The sequence below is a fragment of the Thamnophis elegans genome, chromosome 1, assembly GCF_009769535.1.
Source record: "Thamnophis elegans isolate rThaEle1 chromosome 1, rThaEle1.pri, whole genome shotgun sequence".
Taxonomy (NCBI): Eukaryota; Metazoa; Chordata; class Lepidosauria; order Squamata; family Colubridae; genus Thamnophis; species Thamnophis elegans.
The window spans coordinates 130,882,137-130,898,674 of NC_045541.1; positions in this window are offsets into that span (position 1 = coordinate 130,882,137).

Below are 16,538 nucleotides of genomic sequence, written 5' to 3' on the forward strand. Positions count from 1 at the left end.
GGATACCATCACTCACTGATCTCAGTGAGGCATAGTAGTTCATCTGTGAAACCATACATATTTATAATACAATAATACAATAGCAGAGTTGGAAGGGACCTTGGAGGTCTTCTAATCCAACCCCCTGCCTAGGCAGGAAACCCTATACCGTTTCAGACAGATGGCTATCCAACATCTTCTTAAAGATTTCCAATGTTAGGGCATTCACAACTTCTGGAGGCAAGCTGTTCCATTGATTAATTGTTCTAATTGTCAGGAAATTTCTCCTCAGTTCTAAGTTGCTTCTTTCCTTGATTAGTTTCCACCCATTGCTTCTTGTTCTACCCTCAGGTGCCTTGGAGAATAGTTTGACTCCCTCTTCTTTGTGGCAACCCCTGAGATAGTGGAACACTGCTATCATGTCTCCCCCTAGTCCTTCTTTCTCTTAAACTAGACATACCCAGTTCCTGCAACCATTCTTCATATGTTTTAGTCTCCAGTCCCCTTATCATCTTTGTTGCTCTTCTCTGCACTCTTTCCAGAGTCTCCACATCTTTTCTACACTGTGGCGACCAGAACTGAATACAGTATTCCAAGTGTGGCCTTGGAAGGCATTATAAAGTGGTATTAACACTTCATGTGATCTTGATTCTATCCCTCTATTTATGCAGCCTAGAACTGTGTTGGCTTTTTTGGCAGCTACTGCACACTGCTGGCTCATAATTAAATGGTTGTCCACTAGGACTCCAAGATCCCTCTCACAGTTACTACTATTGAGCAAGGTACCACCTATACCGTACCTGTGCATTTCGTCTTTTTTGCCTAAGTGTGGAACCTTACTCTTTTCACCATTGAATTTCACTTTATTAGATAGTGCCCAATGTTCAAGTTTGTCAAGATCCTTCTGTATCTTGAGCCTATCTTCTGGAGTGTTGGCTATTCCTGCCAGCTTGGTGCCATCTGCAAATTTGATGAGTTCCCCATTTATTCCCTTATCCAAATCATTGATGAAGATGTTGAAGAGTACTCGGCCTAAAACAGAGCCTTGGGGTACTCCACTGCATACTTCCCTCCATGTAGATTCCATTGAGGACTACACGTTAAGTGCGGTTGGTCAGCCAGTTACAAATCCATCTGGTGGTGATGCTGTCTAACCCACATCCTTCTACTTTATCTAGTAGTAGGTTATGGTATACCTTATCAAATGCCTTACTGAAGTCCAAGTAAACTATATTGACGGCATTCCTCTGGTGCATTAATTTTGTCACATCATCAAAGAATGCAATAAGATTAGTCTGGCATGATCTGCTTTTGACAAACCCATGTTGGCTTTTGGCTATTACTTTGTTTGCTTTTAGCTATTACTTTGTTTGCTTTTAGGTGTTCGCTAATTCGTTGCTTGATTATTTTTTCCAGAATCTTTCCTGGTATTGAGGTCAGGCTGATAGGTCTGTGGTTTCCTGGATCTATTTTTTTTCCTTTTTTAAAGATGGGAACCACATCAGCTCTTTTCCAGTCCTCTGGTAGTTCCCCGGTGCTCCAGGATCTCTGAAAGATATAATTCAGTGGTTCTGAGATCTCATCAGTTCCTTCAAAACCCTGCCAGTTTCTTCAGAACTCTGAGGCGTAATCTGTCCGGTCCTGGTGATTTGAACTCGTCTAGGGTAGACAGGTGCTCACTTACTGTTTTCTTCCCTATTTCAATTTGTGTTCCTAATCTGATTTTTGTGGTGCTGTTTTTGATAGGTTGGACTGTTTTATCCCTTTGTGTAAAGACAGATGCAAAACATGAGTTAAATAGTTCTGCTTTCTCCCTGTTGCTTGTCACCTTCTTGCCACTTTCTCCCAGCAATAGACCAATTGTTTCCCTAAATTTTTTCTTGTTTTTAACATGTAGGAAGAAGCTTTATTTGTTATTTTTTACTTTTGTGGCAGGCCTTTCTTCATTGTGAGCCTTAGCTTTCCTCACCTCATCTTTACAGGGCTTTCCTCACCTCATCTTTACAGGGCTATTTTCTGATATTCTGCCTTAGTTATGTCCCCCTCTTTCCACTTTTTATACTTATCTTTTTTGTCTTTCAATTTGTCAGAGAGTTCTTTATGCAGCCATGCTGGTTTCTTTTGGGAGCTGTTATTTTTCTGCTTCATTGGTATTGTGCTAGACTGAGCTTTTGTAATCACATTTTTCAAAAATTCCCAAGCTTCTTGAGTTGTTTTCCCCTTGAGGATTCTCATCCATGGAATTTTTCCCAAGCTCTCTCTAAGTTTATTGAAATTAGCTCTCTTAAAGTCCAAGACTCTAGTTTGACTTTGTTCTACTACTTGTGTTTGCATAATGTTGAATTCCAATATTGCATGGTCACTTGCCCCCAGAGTTCCTGTGGCTTCAACACCTTCTATCATTTCCCTTCTGCTAGTGAGAATTAAGTTCTATATGGCTGATCCCCTTGTTCCCTTCTCTACTTTTTGGGAAACAAAGTTGTTGGCTAGATTCGTCAGGAACCTGTTGGATCTTCCACTTGGTGCAGAGTTTGTTTCCCAGTTGATGTCAGGGTAGTTAAAATCTCCCATTACTATTGTGGTGTGCTTCCTACATACCTTAGTTAGCTGACTAGCAAAAAGTTCATCTACTTCCTCTGCTTGGTTGGGTGACCTGTAGTATAGACCTATGACAATGTCATTTCCCCCCCAACCTTTAATATTGACCCAAATGCATTCAAGATAGTTCTCATCATTGTTGTGCTCTATTTCTGTAGAGATATAGTTACTTCTTATATATACTGTAGTGCAACTCCACTTCCTCTTTTATTTGGTCTATTTCTTTTAAATAATTTAAATCCTTCTAGCTGTATATTCCATTATGCTGACATACGTTACGCTGCCTTTTTAAATTTGGTTCCTTCACTTCACTGTTAACTCCTGGTGACTATCTAGATAAGTCCCTACAGTTTTATCGGCAAGGGTTTTTGGAAGTAGTTTGCCATTGCCATCTTCCTAAAGCTAAGAGAAAATGACTCGCTCAAGTCATTAAGCTGGCTTCATGCTTAAGGTGGGAGTAATGTAATGTTGTAATGTTTATTGCATTTGTATGCCGCCCTATCCCGAGAGACTCAGAGTGAGAGTAGAACTCACTATCTCCCACTTTCTAAAGTATCACCCTTAACCACCCAACTGGCTTACAGATCAATAAACTGGTGGTTTACAATGCCCACAGAAGCCTTAAAGCCACCTCATTCTTGAACAACATCATGAGGATAAAGCAGAAAAATATGTTGCTGGATCATGTTTTATCTCTTGATTAAATGTGAATGGGAAAAGAGTAGCTTCCTAGTAGTTAAGGCACCAGGCCAGAAAGTCAGAGACTGTAAGTTCTAGTCCCACCTTATCTATGAAAGTCAACTGGGTGATCTTGAGCCAGTCATTCTCTCTCAGCCCAAGTCACCTCACAGGGTTACTGTTGTGGGGAAAACAGGAGGAAGATGTGTTGGCATGATCACTGCCTTGACTTATTTGCAAAAATAATAAAGGTACAATACAAATAAATAAATCAAACTAGCCTTTGCTGATTCACCATACCTCTTATACATTTGTAAGTGAATGATTTCATTGAGACCAACCCTAGATAATGAATACAAAATCACTGTATAAAAGTTATAAACCCAAGTTTGTTGAAACCTTTTAAACCGTTTTTGTATTGTTGTTTGTTTTTGTTCTTTCCTTTTGTATGGTTGCCCCTTCCCTTCAGGTTTGTTAGCTGCCCTGAGTCCCCCGGGAATAGGGCGGCATACAAGTTGAATAAACCTCTAAACCCTCTAAACCTCTAAGCAAGCAGCTTCTTGAAGGATCTCCAGCATTACATCAAGGCAAACTATGCTTGCAAATATAGTATTTTTGGGGTGATAAGGTAATATGAGAAGTTTCTATTTTAAATGTAGTAAAATTTATCATCACCGTGGTAGTCACAGTGACCACAAGTTACTTGTTATACACCCATAGGAACAAATTACAGACCATTTTCAAAAAGAAAAGGAAAAACTAATCTAAACAGGCCTGGTTCAAGATCCACTAATTAAATCAACACATTTTTTTCTAAATTTAGATGGTCTGGTTCTTCAGAATGGCCTATTGGTGCTGCATATTCTGTTCTTTTCTACTGGACAAATATACAAAAAGTTATCACTATTTATATTTTATCCATGCTACTCAGTGGAGGCCAGAATCTTATCTTGGAATGGACTTTTAATCAAAATATTTAGCCCTCAATTCAATCTGTGTTGAAACTGACAATTTTCCAAGCCACTGAATCAGGTGCCAGACCCAATGTTGTGGTCACTATGTTTCCATCTAATCTACCCAAAAACCACTTTCTTCACAAGATATCTACCTGGGAATTTTAAAATATCTGTTTAAGTATAGCAGCTATTAAATAAAATGCCAGCATTTTGTACACATGTATGACCAAGATCATAATGTAATACTGTTGAGAAAGTTCTCAAGGTGATTGTTTTTATTCATCATAAGAAAGTAGAGTTGGTGGTTGTGGAATTTTGTTTCTATACTTCTTCCTTTCCTTCTCACAGAAGCAAAATCACCTCTATACAGCAGCCTCTAGTGTGTTCTCAGAACCATCCACTATAGAGATTAAAGGTATCTACTGAGAAGAAAATTGTGATTATGATAAGACTTGAGTCGTAAAGAATTGCCAGGGAAGTCAATCTAAACAGCTGTTTTCCAGGAAAGACTGAAATATACTGAATATTATGTCATTGAAGCAACCACAATGTAGAAACTATAACGCATTTGTGTTTGTACCATGTCTAAAACATACTTGTGTCTTTTGCAGTGTAAGAGCTGTTCTCACCCACCCACCCACCCCCCTTTTGAAGAAATGATTCTAGCAGATAGAAACTGAAGATCATGGTATGTTGCTATGGCAATGTGCATTTAATCTCACTGTTTCCAAGGCAACTGTAATGGCCCATTCTACTCCTTTAAAGGATGTCAAAGGTAAATGAGACCTGATTAGGCAAACAGGGACAAGAGTCAAAATACTGATAGGCTACAAAATCTAGAAACTGTTTTATCATTAAAAAATAAGCTACCCTAAGACAAGTGATGGGAGCCTGTATAAAAAGCCCCATTTGATGCAATTAAAATAAACAGAAACTATATCTGAACTACCTTAGCATCTTATTGTTGTAAGTTCCTGGCTGAGATAAAACATTACACTGACCAAGAAGACTTTACTTTAGAAGATCTAAGAGCAAAATAATGACATATAGACATTCCTAGCTGGGAAGAGAGATTGGTTTCCAAGAAAGAGTCTATGCAGGTAACCTGTAATTGTAGAGTTGGTGTCAGGAAATGAAAAACTCAAAATAACCCAATGTTGACAAAGGATACTAAGAAGAAAAGGGTCTTATTTAGATATGTTCCAAATGAAAAGAAAAGGCTAGCTTCCTCATGGGCAGCAAAAAGCTAGCTGGTAGGAAAGGGAAGACAGATTTTCTTAACTTGACTTGATCTTTTTGCTCTTAGATCACCAATAACAATGCATGTGTTTCATTACACAATTGCATGGCAGGATGAAGAGGTTGAATTGAAGCTTGAGGCTTATGAAAAAAATGTTCAGAGAATACCTTCTCACTCTGAATGAATCTAAATGTCCAGATCAGATTAATGCACTTTAGAAAACTAGAACTTGCTGATGGTTTGGCTGAAATGTTATTTTTGAGAAATTTTGGTGAAGGAGCAAATGATGTTGCTACCTTGAAAAAAGAGGTAAAAAAGGAGGATTTTTAGTGCAATAGATTATGCAAACTGGCATCCCTACCGGAGAACATTCTAGAGCAGAACATATAGAGACTGATACAAGCATCATGAAAGTGGTATGATACTTATTAGATGTCAGCATGGAATTTTTAAGAGCAACTCTTGTCAGATTAACGATATCTGTTTTTTATATTTAGTAGATTGTAGGCATAGGATAGCTATAATAAATCTTGATATCATGAAAACATGTACTTCATATTGATGATAATGTTGTCTTTCAAAAAAATAGTGAGCAGTAGAGGACTTGCTGCCTTGGATTTGATCCTTACTAACAGGGGATTGGAAGTATTAAAACAATTAAAAGTTTGTGTTGTGACTGCATTTTGTTAGAATTCAAATAATTTGGTTAAAAAATAAAATATAAAGCATGGATTTTAGGAAAACCCTTTTTAAATAAATAACAGAAATGGTAAGGAAGATATTTTTAAGGAAGAAACCTTAAAGGCACAGATATTCTAGCTAGCTGGGACTTATGGAAAAAGTAATTAAGGATTGCACAATCTCAAAAAACAGTATGGAGGAAAAAAACAGGAGGCATTTCAACACATGGATGTAGCTGAACAGGCAGTTCATAAAGGAACTAAAACTAAAGAAGAGTGTTTATTAGTAAATGAAAGGAATGGTTTATCATCAAAGAAGCTCTAGCTTTAGCCTAGAAATGTAGGAATGAGGTCATGAAGGCGAGGCAGAAAATGAGGTAAGGCTAGCCGGAGAGACAAAATTGAGCAAGAAGGATTTCCCCCCAAAATATGTTAATAACAAGAAAATGACAACAAAGGTGGTGGGTATCTTGTTTGTTTAAAATAGACAAAGGTTAACAGATTACTGTAGGAAGTTATTACCCAGCCCTCTCCCAGAAAAATGAAATATCCTAGGAAATATTGAAAAGGCAGAATATTTCTCTGGATGTGAAAAGAAAGAAACACATTTTAAAAGACAGAATAGCTTCCTGTAGCTTCCTGCCCATCCCCACTTTGTCAATGGGCCATTAAGAAGGCCAAGCTAGTCCACTTTACATAATAAAGACTTCTCCACTTCAGCTGCAGGGGATGGGGTTAAAGCATGATAATATTGGCCCCAACTCATCACATGGCATCTGAGGACTCAACCAAACCTGGATTCAAAACAGCCTAGAGAGTTGCCCCTGCATGGCCCCCATGGGAGTCTGACAACCAATCAGAATACATTTCTTACACAGGAACAGGAAACAGAGAGGTGGGACTGAACAGGTTATAAAAAGCCTAGCAAGCCCCTACCTCAGCCCTTCACTTCTTCTCCACCAACATTGAAGCATGTGATCACCTTTTCTGTTCAGGGCTCAAGCCATGTGGTCCTGTCCAACAATAAACCATCTTTCCAAGCAGCCTCCATGTCTCCAGTGTCTTTTTCCCCACTTGGAGCCGAACCCAGAAGGACATTTCTTTCATCATTACCAAAAAGAAAGAAAGAAAGAAAAAACGCCAGCTATTTTGTTTCTGTTTTTTACAAGGAAAGGAAATTGTGATTTGAATAGTGCAGACTAGGAACAAACATACCAGAGAAGGATGCAGATTACTAAGAAGGTAGTAGAGAGAGTCCTAGCTAATTGAATGCTTTAAAGGCCTCAAGCCAGTGAAATATATTCTAGAATAAAGAAGGAACTGCCTAAAGAGCTGTCACATCCTCAGTAAATTATATTAGAAGACTGTTAGAGACTTGGGAAGGTGCCAGTGGGACAGACAACAAATGAAGTCCCTTCTCTTCACGTAAGTAAAACAGAAGATTCTTATAATTACTTAGCACTGTGTCTAACATTGATCACTAGAAATTTACAGTATATATTACAATAGACCATTTGTAAGCCTCTTGAAGAGAATGCTATGATTGTTAAGAGCCAATATGGCTTTGTCAAAAATAAGTAAGTTTAAGACAAATCATGTATCTTTCCTTGACAAGGTAACTACTCTAGTGAACAAGGAAAATGCTGATGTAATCTACTTTGATATCAGCAAAACTTCTTACAAAGTTCTACATGACATTTTCACTAAGAATCTGTTAACAGTATCACTTGAATGGCACTACAGTAAGGTGGATTCACAATAGTCTGGCTGATCATACTCAGAAAGTCAGCATTCCTGGCTATATATCAGGCTGGGCAGCAGCAACATGTGGAGTTCCACAGGATCAGTCATTTGGTCAGTATTACTCAACTTTTCTATTAATTACCTGGATGATAGAACTGATGGACCACTTAACAGATTTGTGGGTGACACAATATTAGGAAGTCAGGCCAACATACAGGATGACAGAACAAAATTGCAATTTAATCTAGACAGGTTGAAAGATTGTGTTGACAGGAAAATGTAAGGTAGGGAGAAAAAATACGACACCCATACAAAATGGGGAAGTCATGGCTTAGAAACATGACATCTGAGATAGTACTAAGGAAACAGGTGAGTATGAGTCACAGTGTGAAACAGCTGCTAGAAGGGATAACTCAGTTCTGGGCTGCATCAAAAGTAGCACAATACCAAAGAGACATGAAGTCGTTATTCTTCTTTACTAAGCACTGGAGAGTCTCGTTCATTTATTCTTCACCGTTCAGTCATGTCTGACTCTTGACAACTTTATGGGCAAGTGCTCTCCATGCTTCCCTGTCAAGCACGGCTTCTTTCAGTTGTTGGATATTCATCTTTGTATCACCTTCGATGGTATCAAGCCAGCAAGTTCTTTGCTTGCCCCTTCTTTTTTCCTCCCTCCTATTTTTAATTTATTTACAGTATGTGTTAATACTATAAGATACAGAAAAAAAGGAAATAGTAGGAAAAATAAGGGAGGGAAAAGAGAAGGGAAAAGTGTGGGAAACAGGGGACAAAGAAAAAAAGGCATTGACTTCTGATTCCCTTTGGTGTAGTAGAATAAAATAACAATATCAAACCTACACTTTTTACTTTTACATAATAATTTAAACTAGCCATTTCTATAATAACAAACCTATCTAATCTGTAAAACCCCAAACCAAACTTTCATTTTTCCCATCTCGAGCACAAAGTCCAGAGGCGGCTTCCAAGTAGAAACATATCCACTATTAATAATGATAAAAGGTCCTTTGTTTACACTTGCCCCATTTTCTTGATCCACTAATCATTCTTAGCATCATTGACTTCTCCAACAAATTTGCACACATGACATGGATAAAGTAAATCAGACTTAGTCTTGTGATTTGGGGTTCTAGTGATGTTTCTGATTTTGTAAGGCCTCTGTGTTGGTTGTTCTGGCTGTCCATGGTAGATGCAATAATTTATGCCAGCACAACAGTTTAAAGATGTAAATTCTTCTTTGATCATTTATTCTCTGTGTCCAACTCTCACACTCATGCATCACTACAGGGAAGACTATTGTTTTAATTAACCTGCTTTTTGTATTTTTATCGATATCTCTGCTTTTCCAGATCTTATTCATGATAACCATTGCAGTGCAGCCTAAGATTATCCTGCATTTGATTTCAGAAGTAGAACTGCCATCATAAACTATTTTTGATCCAAGGAAGATAAATTCTCAAAGTAATTCAATTTCTTGTTTATTTTTAGTATCTCATACCTGTTTGCAACTATTATCATTATCTTTGTTTTCCTGAAGACTCAATCCTACTTTTTCACTTTAATCCTTGATTTTCCAATCATTTTTCTAGGTCTTCCTTATTTTCAGCCAATAGTGTTGTATCATCTGCGTACTTCAAATTATTTATGGTTCATAAGGCCCCCCTCATCCGGGACTTGGTAACCGATGAGGGCGCAGACCTGGCATGTATTACTGAAACATGGCTGGGCACGGAGGGAGGAGTCCCCCTCGTTGAGATGTGCCCAGCCAGATTTCAGGTGCTACACCAGCCGAGAGCCCAGGGAAGGGGTGGCGGTGTGGCTATTGTATTCCGGGAGTCTTTAGTACCTCGTAGGATCCCTGCTCCGGAGCTTGTCGGGTGTGAGTCCCTGCTGGTGAAGCTGGACCTCAAGGGTCAAGTGGGTCTGCTGCTTACGTACCTGCCTCCCAACTGCGTTGCAGCAGCCCTCCCCTCGCTCCTCGAGTCAGTAGCCGAGCTAGCAGTTGAGTTCCCTAGACTTATAGTTCTGGGGGACTTCAACTTGCCTTCGCTCGGTGAACGCTCTGACGGAGCGCAGGAGTTCATGGCTTCCATGACAGCCATGGGCTTGACCCAGGTAATTCGAGGCCCAACCCACTCAGCGGGTCACACGCTCGACCTCGTATTCCTCTCGGAGCAGTGGAGTTATGATCTTGGTCTGAAGGGTAATGAGATCATACCCCTGTCGTGGTCAGACCACTGCCTACTGAGGCTAGACTTCCGGAGGCCAAACCCCCACCGTAGGGAGGAGGAACCGACCAGGTGGTTCCGCCCCAAGCGACTGATGGACCCTGTTAGGTTCCAGACGGAGCTTGGGGTTATTCCAGATACTCTCGCCCACAGTTCGGTGGAGACCCTTGTCGCTGCCTGGCACTCGGCAGCTTCGGGGTCTCTAAACCGGATTGCGCCACTACGGCCCCTCCGGGTCAGCGGCCCCCGGAGGCCTCCTTGGTTTACCGAGGAGCTCCGGGAGATAAAGCGCCGGAGGAGACGCCTAGAGCACCTGTGGAGATCAGACAGGTCCGAATTGAACCGGGCACTTGTAACAGCATGCACCAAGGAGTATACTCGCGCTTTAAGATCGGCAAAAAGAACACACATTGCCTCCTTGGTAGCGTCCGCCGAGTTCCGCCCAGCCGCCCTGTTTAGGATAACCCGCTCCCTCCTAAATAGGAGGGAGACGGGGGACCCCTTACAGGGTAAGGCTGAGGAATATGTTCAGTTCTTGGCGGACAAAGTTGCCCGGTTTCGAGCGGACCTGGACTCCACTCTTGCAGAGCCAGCTGAGACACAGGGGAAAGACTTGGCAAACCATCTCTGGGTTGAGTTTCAGGAAGTTGCCTCTGGGGATGTGGACAAGGCTATGCGAGCTGTGAGTACCTCCACTTGTGTACTGGACCCGTGTCCCTCCTGGCTGGTTGCCAACAGCAGTGAGGTGACACGAGGCTGGATCCAAGCGGTTGTTGTGGCATCTCTTCGGGAGGGGCACTTCCCCACCGAGCTTAAGGCAGCGGTGGTGAGACCCCTCCTGAAGAAACCGTCTTTGGATCCAGCTGTTCTTAATAACTACCGTCCAGTCTCCAACCTTCCCTATGTGGGGAAGGTTGTTGAGAAAGTGGTGGCCCTCCAGCTTCAGCGTACCTTGGAGGAAGCAAACTATCTTGACCCCTTCCAGTCCGGCTTCAGACCAGGTTACAGCACAGAAACCGCTTTGGTCGCATTGACCGATGATCTCTGGAGAGCTAGGGATGGAGGCTTTGCGTCCATCCTGGTTCTCCTTGACCTCTCAGCGGCTTTCGATACCATCGACCATGGTATCCTTCTGCGACGACTGCGGGAGATGGGAGTGGGCGGCACTGTCTTGCAGTGGTTCTCCTCCTACCTCTCGGACAGGTCGCAGTCGGTGTTGGTGGGTGGGCAGAGATCGTCCCCGAGGCCCCTAACATATGGGGTGCCACAGGGGTCGGTCTTGTCCCCCCTCCTATTTAACATATACATGAAACCGCTGGGCGAGATCATCCGGAGGCACGGGATAAAGTATCACCAATATGCGGACGATACACAATTGTATCTGTCCGCCCCGTGCCAACTCAATGAAGCGGTGGACGTGATGAACCAGGGTCTGGAAGCTGTTAAAGACTGGATGAGAGCAAACAAACTGGTGCTCAACCCAGACAAGACCGAGTGGCTGTTGCGTTTTCCTCCCAATAATTTGACCACCGTACCATCAATCAGGCTGGGGGGACAAAACTTATACCCCTCAGATAGGGTCCGCAACTTGGGAGTCCTCCTGGATCCACAGCTGAGTTTTGATCACCATCTATCGGCTGTGACCAGGGGGGCATTTGCCCAGGTTCGCCTGGTGCGCCAGTTGCGGCCCTACCTGAATCGGGAGGCTCTCACGACAGTCACTCGAGCCCTTGTGATCTCTAAGCTGGAATACTGCAATGTGCTCTACATGGGGCTGCCCTTGAAGAGCACCCGGAGACTTCAGCTAGTACAGAACGCGGCCGCGCGAGTGATTGTGGGCGCATCTCGGTTCGCCCACATAACACCTATCCTCCGCGAGCTGCGCTGGCTGCCTGTAGATCTCCGGGTGCAATTCAAGGTCTTACTTACCACCCATAAAGCGCTCCATGGTAGTGGATCTGACTATCTGAGAGACCGCCTCCTGCCAATAATCTCCCTGCGTCCCATCAGATCGCATAGAGCGGGCCTCCTCCGTATTCCATCCGCCAGTCAGTGCCGACTGGCGACCACCCGGAGGAGAGCCTTCTCAGTTGCTGCTCCGACGCTATGGAACAATCTCCCCGTGGAGATTCGTACCCTGACCACAGTCCAGGCCTTCCGTACAGCCCTCAAGATCTGGCTAGCCCGTCAGGCCTGGGGATAAACTCTTCTGCCCCTCCCGAATGCTGAGTGAATGTTGTGTTTTAGTACTTTTTAGTTATTTCACATTTTTTTTTGTATTTTGTCTTTCACTCCCCTTCCCTTACTATTGTAAGCCGCCCTGAGTCCCCTCAGGGAAAAGGGCGGCCTATAAATGCTAAATAAAATCTAAAAAATCTAAAATCTAAATCTTTCTCCAATATTCACTCCCAATTCAGGCAGTTCCAGGTCTAATTTCCATATGATCACTTCAGCATACAGATTGAACAAAAATAGTGATAAAATACATCTGTGTCTAATTGGGGAGACTATATATACAGTATAATCAATAGTGGGTTTCAGCTCCCATTGCAACTGCTACACTGCAACGGGAGCTGGGTGTGCACCATGGGCATGCACGATATGCATGCATGCATGCCCACCGCCTGTGATGCTCCAGCTGCTCGGCGGAGCATCATGCAGGCGCCGTATGCTGCATGCACGTGTGCAGATGGCTCATTTCCTTCAAATACAGGTAAGGAATGAGGGCGTATGGGCAGGCCCTCCAGAGCCCCATTCCAGTACAGTGGCTGCTGCTTACGGCAGGCACCGGTACATGCATACCGGGGCATACCGCCTGCAACCCCCAATGAGTATAATGTACGATTCTGAATGTATTTCTAGAATATGTTATTAAGAGGTTTGAGTTTTGTAGAGGGCAATGAAGATGATATATGGACTTGAGGAATATCATATGAAAATATACTGAAGGAATTTGGAATATTTATTCTGAAGGAAAGTCTTGGAGGTGTATGGCAGCAGCAACTCCCAAGCTTTTGGGCACCAGGGACCAGTTACGTGGAGATATGTTTTTCTGCCTACTGGAGAGAGTGTGATTTTCTGTGCTGCATGCATCTTGTGGATGGGTCTTCATTTGTTTGCATGGCCTAGTTTCTGGCATGCCAAAGACTGATACCAATCCACAAACCAGGGTTTGACTGATACCAATCCACAAACCAGGGTTTGTGGACCCTTGGTGTATGGTATCAATTCAGATACATACAGAGAAGTTATGGAAGATGGCTAAGAATTATTTTCCATTGCCAAAAAACTAAGACTAGAAATAATTATTGTAAATTGCAGCTACCAGGATTTTATGAAAATATAAGGAAAACCTTTTGCCAGTTAAGTTCTCTATTACAGAAAAATAATCTACCTATGAAGGTTTTCTGTTCTCCATCTCTGGAGATTTTTTAGAAGAGACTGGATAGTCAGATCTAGTGAAAATTTAATTAGATTTATTATTGCAGCAGGTCAGACTATAATCCTTGTAGTCCCTTGTAGTCCCAATTTTATATTTCCACGATTCAATGTAATTCTGATTAGGAAGTTATTTAAACTTGTAATTATTATTGTTGATTTATAGTTGAATTGAAAATCATATTCAAAGAGTGCTTATTGACATCAAACTGGAGTAAAATATTATGTAATACGCTACAAAGTTCAGAACTTGGCCTGGAACTCTCTTAACATTTTTATTAATGACTTGGGTGGGAGAAGAGAGAAGGGAAGGTTTCTCAAATCTGCACATGACAAAATTGGGTAAGACAGCTAATATCTTAAAAGACAGAAATAAAAGTCAAAGTAATTAGTGATATAAGATAAAATAACTGAAAAATATTAAAATTAATAGAAATACAATAATCCGTATTTTATTGCTATTTCTTACATTTTAGTTTAAGCAACAGTCAACATTTTTACACACGTGCAAATGCAGTTTTATGTACCATTTTATTTTGCTTAGTTTTATAAATTGTGTTAATAATTTTGTATTATGTTTTACTTGCATTTGAGAACACTGAAGAGGTATATGTATTTTTATTGCAGCAGTTTTATGTTTAATGCTGGTGATTGAAATAATGAATGCTAAATTTTTCACTTAGGAAACATAAATTCAAATTAATGGAGAATACTTGATTTGGCAACACCACATGTGAAAAGAATATTAGAATAGTAGTTGATTGTCAACTGAATGGGTCAACAATGTGATGTTTCAAAAAATCCATATGCAATTGTAACCTGCATCAACAGAAATATAATTGTCAAAGAAATGAAACTTTTATGTAATTCAGCCAACCTCATTATTGGGACCAATGTTATAAGGATTCAAAGAAATCAGAACAGGCTCAGAGAAGAGAAAGAAACATAGCTGAGAATTAGAAGATAAAATAAATTAAATTAGAAGATAAGAATAGAGACTGGAAGAATTGCAAATGATCAGCCTTGAGCAGAGAAACTTTCTTCAAATACTTGTCCAGAAGAAAAGGTGGAAGGCCTGTTTTTTGACTCCTGGGGGTCAGGGCACAAAACAGTAGTTTTAAGCATCAAGATGACCGATATCAAATGAATTCTAGGAAAAGAACAGTAGAAGAATTTAGTGCAACCAATCATCCTGAGGGATTTTGGATTTCTATTCCCTGGATGTATTCAAACCACAGGCTAGAGCCGTGATGGCAAACCTATGGAGCGCATGCCACAGGTGGCACACAGAGCCCTCTCTGCAGGCACGTAAGCTGTCGCCCCATCTCAGCTCCACCATGTATTTGCACATGCCTTCTGCAGCTAGCTGATTTTGGGGTTTCTGCCGTGTAGAGGGGTGGGGCGGGCAGGGCACATGTTGGAGACGTGCGCATATGCGCGGGGGATCACTTATATGTGCAGGGGGCAGGGGGAGTGGGAGGTGTAGCATGCCCCCCACGGTCCGTTTTTGATCGCAGGAGGCTTCAGGGAGGCCTGCTAGGCGCAAAGCAAGCCACAGGGGGAGTGCGCACTCTCTGCTGTCCATTTTTAGTCTCAGAAGGCTGCAGAAAGAGCTGCCAGGCCTAAAACTGGGCATGGGGGATCACAGGCACATACGTGGGAGGAGAGGGGAGCACAAGGGTGTCACAAGTGTATGCGCAGGTGTCAGGCGCGCATTGCATTGTGGATGTGAGCATGCTGTCGCACGCTGTTGTGCGTTCATGTGTACTTTTGGCACGCAACAAAAAGATTAGCCATCACTGGGTTAAAGGGTTATCTCTCATTGGTATTCTACCCAGAGTGGAGTTGGAGAATTCCAGAATTTCCCTTTTCAATCTTACAATAATTCAGCTTTATTGTGATGCTTTTGTCCTTAAAGATATTCAGAAATTTAATTTGAAACAGAACACATCAATACTCCAAATTCTTTCCTTCAAGAACTTCACAGTGAGTTCTCCCCTCTATTTAAACTATCCCATTTAAACATACTCCTTCAAACTGAACCTTAACAGTAGTTTGTATCTGCAATCTCAAGGAAGGACCCTGTACAGGTAATCCTCAATTTACAATCGCAATTGATCCCAAAATTTATGTTGCTAAGTGAGTCATTTGTTAAGTGAATCTGGATTCTCCATTGACTTGACTTGTCAGGACACAAAGAATGGTCACATGATCCTGTCATGAATATGAGTCAGTTGCCAAGTGTCTGAATTTTGATCACATGACCATGGGGATGCTTCAGTGGTCGTAAGTTGAAAAACGGTTACATTTTTGAGTGCTGTTGTAACTTTGGTCACTAAATGAATTATTGTAAGTCAAGGACTACATGTATTACTGTTCACTCTATAAAGAGTATAAGTTTCCATCACTTCTAATTGCAACAGATCATTTCAATGTTTAAAACAAACTAGCTTTTGAGCTAAAAGAACATCATATATATCTTGTCTTCCCTATTTGGAAGTAAGAGGACATAGTCCTGTTTTTTTAAGGAAAAGAGGATAGTGGGCAAATAGGTACGGATGGCTTCATGGATGGCTGCCACAGATGTTGCCTAGCAAGAATTTCAAGGTGGATCTGGAGATGTGATGGAAAATAGCCTGGATTCTCCAGGAGGGAGGATGGGAATTTTAAAGAAACAAGACAGTAAAGTTTAGTTAGTTTGTGTGGGAGAAAGAAGGTTGATGGCTCCTTCTTAGTAGTCCTTGGAGTATATGTGTATAATGATACAAGTAGATTACTTTAGTTCGGCAAGATTTCTATCAACATTTTTTTCAGAATCAAGATTGACAAAGACAAGTTAACTTTAGTAGCAATTGGTGGGCAAGGAGATTATCTGAGAGACCCTTCAAGCAACAAAGTGCGGAGAGAAGCCTATAAAAACCTTATAAAGGAGACAAAAAGAAGACTGACTCCACAATTGGCAAGAGAGGTAAGACTATTT